This window comes from Lepisosteus oculatus, unplaced genomic scaffold, assembly GCF_040954835.1.
Source record: "Lepisosteus oculatus isolate fLepOcu1 unplaced genomic scaffold, fLepOcu1.hap2 HAP2_SCAFFOLD_60, whole genome shotgun sequence".
In the NCBI taxonomy this organism is placed as follows: domain Eukaryota; kingdom Metazoa; phylum Chordata; class Actinopteri; order Semionotiformes; family Lepisosteidae; genus Lepisosteus; species Lepisosteus oculatus.
This window is the reverse complement of record NW_027168149.1, coordinates 704064-710063: the sequence shown is the minus strand read 5'-3', so window position 1 is coordinate 710063 and position 6000 is coordinate 704064. Positions and strand designations below refer to the sequence as shown.

Sequence of the window (6000 nt, the reverse complement as noted above, 5' to 3'; positions counted from 1 at the left end):
GCGCTTCTTGCAGCCGGCAATCTTTTTCCACTGACAACCAAGAAATGGATTTCATCTTTCACAAGCTGTATGGATTTCTTCAAAAACAAGTTATTCCAGAAAGGAAATGAATTCTTGCATTAAACTGAACCAAGCTGTACATGTTTGTCTGAAATGAGACATGCGGCACAACAAGACACGGAGAGAGGCACCGCTGGTATTCAGACCCAGGATCGCCTGCTTACTAGGCAGGCACTTTAAGCCACTAGGGAACAGCGCCAGCAGAGCACCGTGCTTTTACAGACACTTGGACACATCTGCGTTCGGTGTGCACTTAACCTGCTCTCTGAGCCCGTTGCCTCCGTCCCATTTAATAGCAGAACTGACGCCAAGAGAAATGATGAGAAATGGCATTTATCTGGCACTTCTCATGTCCAAGGAGCTCAATGCCCTTGACACCTTCCCAAGGCGACAGAACTGTGCATTCTTTGGCGACAACATTTTTTCTTTTGTTTTATTTCTATACTTATTGATAGAATAAAAACGATATGTCATGTACTGTAAGGGAAATGTCTGTTTTCATGGGGAAAGCTAGCACCAGCAAATGTTGTGTTTAGAAGAAGTGATTTAACATGACACGTGACCTAATTTACCGGAGCAAAAGCTCACCCAGCAAGCCCTGCTTTACTTCTACAGGAGAGAAGTACTGTAGAGTCTGCAAGATGTTCAGCTGGGTAGCTACGTCAGCATGCCTCGGCTGCAAAGGAACAAGTAATAGGTTTATTGCATGCTGAAAAGAGAAGAACGGAAACACAGCGTTTCGGCCGTGAGGTCTTCTCACACCTGAAGAAGCCTCACACCTGTAAAAGGCTCCATGGTTTTCTTTCTTCTCTTTTCAACATGGAATACACCTATTGTCTGCAAGATGTGACAATTTCACGGTGTTTTGGAAGAAAACCTTTTTTCTTTGAATTCAAAATCAATCAGAATTTCAGCACGACACACCAACACTTTTTCTGTTTTAAGGAGATGATATTTTAAACCTGATAAAAATAGTAGGAAACACAAGTTTCTTGCTGTGAAAATTTAGATGGGGAAGTGTACTACTGGTAGCAGTGTAGAGCTCTCTGTGGTGGAATGCAAACACATGTTCTATGGGCCAGTGGCGTAATGGATTACGCGTCTGACTTTGGATCAGAAGATTGTAGGTTCGAGTCCTGCCTGGTTTGTGAGGCTTTTAAACCTCTCAGGTTCCTCGGTAACAGGTTGCCGTCATGTATATGAACTATAGAAAAGCATCTGCCACAACCCGTAAATTAGCACGCAAGTGCGGGCTAGTTAACACAGAACTGTATGGAGATCATCTCCAGCTCCGAGCTCAATTGCAATGAAAAAACATGCAGAACAGAACTGGAGAGCAGCTGAATTTGTGCTCAGTAGGGTGGGGAGGACTCAGCATTGCTATTGTTCTAATTGGCATGAACTGCAGGGGATCTGAATCAGAACACGTCACTTAGTTCGATCATTGCGTCAATATGTAGGCCACGTTAATATAGAATTATTACTTTGTCTGTCTCGTCTTTGTATATAGGTGAATGTCCCTGACAATTTCATGTTAGTTTTTAAGAACGACATTGGTGCTAATATATACATATATAGCATATAAGGAACACGTAAAAGTTTAGTCCATGCTGAAAAGATAAGAAAACCGCCACAACGTTTCATCTCGGAATAAATCTTTACTTGTTGTTTTGCAGCCTACCCATTCTGACCTAACTCCTCCCTTGAAATTCCCTAACAGATAAGGGTACGTAACGGCTCATGCGATGCTCAGTTGCAATTTGTCCCAAAACAAACAAGAACAGCAGCTGAGGGTTTGAGTTTGAACATGCACTGTATTAAAGCAGCTTTTATTTCCATTGATAAATGCTAGATATTCCTACAGAGATTCTCCAGGTAGTAAGCGATTCCTGTTTCTGTTTCTATTTCTGTTTCATATATATATACAGTATATATACAGTATTGTACTATTATTATATAATTGTTACACTGTGGCTGTGTTGTGTGTGTTAAGCTGCTGTTGCACTGCAATTTCCCTCACGGGATCAATAAAGTATCTATCTATAAGAAGACATTACCAACAACGACCACAAGATGGAGATATTGTCTAGACATTACCAACAACGACCACAAGATGGAGATATTGTCCAAAGAGGCAAGAAGGGCAAAGCCGCGATAAGGTAAAATCATTTTTTGTAAGAGATTGCTGTCAGAATGCACATCCGTATCCCAAACAGAATCTCTAGTAAAATATGATCATTTGTGAAACAGGCAATTGAGTGTCTGCTACAATATGATTGCTACAGATGCAGCCATTCAAAATGCGCGGGCGTACGCTGTACGCAGTCTACCACAAGTTACCGGTAAATACCGCGAGTTACCGGTAAATACCGCTAGCAAAATAATAGTATCCGGAATTTCCGCAAGGTGGCGCTAATAAAGCTCAACTTCTCATGTTTGAGCTGTAGCCATCAAAGTCTTTAATGAAGATATTACTAATAGTATTAATAATAAATGAACTTGGACAAGCTGTAAACTCAAAGTATTGCCCTGGTCCACATTATTTTTTTCATTGACCGTCTTTGTAAAAGTAACACCACAGCATTTCGCAATCACGCATTTTTTTCCAATCATGCAAAGTACAGTAATTTTTGAGAATCGATTCACCATGCCTTTCACATGCTCATAAAAGAGGTTGATTTAGGAACATAAACATATTACCGTATGCAAACTGTACTGTATACAGTTTGTATATGTATATGTATATGTATATGTAATGTCTTAACTGTGCCCGTTTAAGTATTGAATATTTATTTGGAATTTTACCACTGAAGGGAAATCTTAGTGCCTGAGCATAAAAAGAATAGGAGCATACTGCAACACGTGTGAAGGCCATAAACGATATTAATTTTGGAACATAAACATACAGTATATGGCTGGTCTCGGTACTTTAAAGAAAACATACACGAAACATGGTTTCATTATGACCAGAATCGGTCTTGAGATATTTTTAACTTGATTTACAGTATTTGAGAGGTATGTCTTGACACCGATACTACGTAAATACTCCTCACGTATATGTTTCTAGGTTTATATTATGCATTTCATACGGTCAAATTGCTTTTGAGCAACTGATAAGAAGCGCGAAACGGTATGCCCAGGGCGTTTTAGTTTTCGTTTTGTTTTAATGCAGTGCAGTGGATTGATTAGAGATATCAAGTACATACAAGTCATTTTTTAAATGTTGTAGTTCGTCTTGTAAAAATGTTACGAGTACATCATCTGTCAACAATTACACAGGTTCTGTTTCCATATTGCGGTTTTTGGTTACGTAATATTATTTTCTAATTTCACGTTGTGAATATATGATTTGGGCAAACAGAGCCGCAAAGAAGTACATTATGGGTTGTTGTTGTTTTTTTGCAGTTTTATCTAAAATAAGTGATGCTTAAACCTTTGTCTGATTCTTGTGAAACTATCCACACGACAGTTACCTAGGAGTTGACTTCAGTGATGTCACTGATGGGATGTTTCTAAAAATCCATCCTCTGTAAAACATCTTCTCTAGTTGTTCTGCATATGTATTCGCTAATGAAGCTGTGTGTTCTGAGCCTGGTTCTCTACATTTCTGTATGAACCAGCTTAGAGGGCTAAAGACAGCTTGTGTTTAAATTGAGTGTAAGGTAATTTATGCTTCTAAAGTCATGGTCAGCATTTATTATTGTACTGTGCTGTAAACTTCTTCTGTGCCTAATTACATTATTTTATAGTCGATAATGTTTCTGTAGTGCTTTTTCAGCCCTCAGCATGTGTCTGCGCTGGTGGTGCTGTGGGTTAGGTTCCTGACTCCTATGTCACATGGTCTGTGGTTGAATCTCATGGAACTATGACTTTAATTTTTAACAAACATTTCTTTGAAAAAATGAAACATTTCCCTTGGTCAGAGATTAAATAAAACCTCACTCGCATCAAAACAAATTTATATTTCTAAATATCACAACATGATCGAATTTACGTCTTTTTAATAACAATGAATAGTCACCTATGCGTTACAAAATAAACATTTATATTGATTTGAATCGCGTTTTGATTTAAATCGTAAACGTGTGTTTAAATATATGTGTTTAAAGGCGATATACTGTATAAAAGTGCTGATTCTAATGGAATGTGTTCGGCCGGGGATTCAAAAAAATTATTTTTTTTAATTGCGAATCTAAGGAAAATTGCAGTATAACTTTGTTCATGCACAAACAGTGGCATGTTACATTATAATTTGGGTGTCTCCTCTTGCCAGAAAGCTCTAAATTGCATTTTGAGTGCGGTTTTTGACTTTTTCTAAATTGCAACCCATAAATAAAGCTGATACAGTTTAGACTTACTGTATTCTAAACTGTATTACAACATCACATTGGACAATGCAACGTAAATTGCAAAAATGCACTTGGAATCTGTCCAAGCCCTACTACGAAAATTATTTAAACTGCGACACTTATCATTCATCTTTAAATAAACTTTATTTTATATAGCGTTTTAAGCGAATAGATAATTAGATTGCTCATAAACCTAATCGCTTTTTCTACATAAACACAGCGTGATTGCTCTCTGAAAATGCTTTTTTCTTTATATTTAGGCTCAGATTTCAACTATAGATCGTATTATTATGAACTTTCTTGGAAAAATGTCTTTTATGTAAACCATGTTTGCTATTAATTCATTTAGGGCTAAAATACGTTCATTGTCTTCCAATCGAGTCGAGTTGACATTGGAAGCTTGCCACGCCCGGACTGTTACACCAACGCATTAGCATGTTGAAGCGATTTCATTGAGGAGGCCATCTACTAGTTAACACTGTACTTCCTACTTTGAAAATACCTGTGAAATTGGTTTAATTCGTCACAGCCAGCACTCCGGCAGAGAGGGGGGTTGTACTCGTTAATGTCTGATGACATACAAGTGGAAAGATTACAGATTTTAATCGTTTTTTTTCTGAACCAGGGAAAATCTGATCATGTTTCTCTATAACAATAATAAAAAACTTTATTTTCAATTATTTTACATATCCCGCTTGCACATCGCATGACTTTAATAAATCTATTCTTTATTAATACTAAATAAATAATACTAAAAATACTTCAGCAAAGAGGTCACTTGATTTTTGGAATAATTCCAAATAGCACAATGATCCACTGGCATTCCTGAAGTCTGTTTAGTGCATAATCTTCCAAATACAATCACTAAGCAATTATAAGAATTATACCATCCTATTTCTTTGTGATGTCCTGTAAAAACTAAACCTATTTTTATAAGGCTTTTACTCAAAAGATTTCCAAACACACAAAGCATTTGTGAAGTACTATAGTATTTCTAAAGGTTACTGGTACAACATCAATCATTAAAGCTTAACAATAAAGTTTAGATTGCTGACTATGGACTAACTACATTAACTAACTGCAATGCAACACTATACATTTTACAAGAATATCTGGTTGAATTCTTGCATTTGTAGCCAATTTAATGCGAGAGAAATAAGCCAATTTAATTATTTCACAAAAAATAATGTGATATAAAATGGATGTTTTTAACTTTATTGTAGTGTTTTAGAAACTAATATGTCTTCAAAAATGGTTGTTTTTCACTCCTAGGAATGAAAGCTGTTGTTATATAATGTTTATTTTCAAATTTTGAAAAATCAAAGGATTCTAGCTTTCTCCCCTTGCAGGCATCGGACACAGAGAACCTCATGGTTTTCCTAAAAATCATTTTTTATGTTCCCTGGTGTTCCAAACTTAGTTTTAATCAATTTTAATTTGTTATTATGTTAAAAACAGGGTAATAAATTTCTAATTGGACTATAAATAATGTCATATTGTCTGCTATAAAACTGATGTTTTCAACTCTATTGTAGAGATTCTAGAATCAACTAATAGAGAATTGAAATAAAAAAGGGCATAAGAAAACATT

The 6000-nt window shown here is 36.4% G+C and overlaps 1 non-coding gene across 1 annotated transcript; it reads left to right on the top strand.

The window, feature by feature from the left end:
- Positions 1 to 1135: 1135 nt before the first annotated feature.
- On the top strand, positions 1136 to 1208 carry trnaq-uug (transfer RNA glutamine (anticodon UUG)). The gene has a single exon. It is a non-coding gene; the product is annotated as a tRNA-Gln (tRNA).
- Positions 1209 to 6000: the final 4792 nt, after the last annotated feature.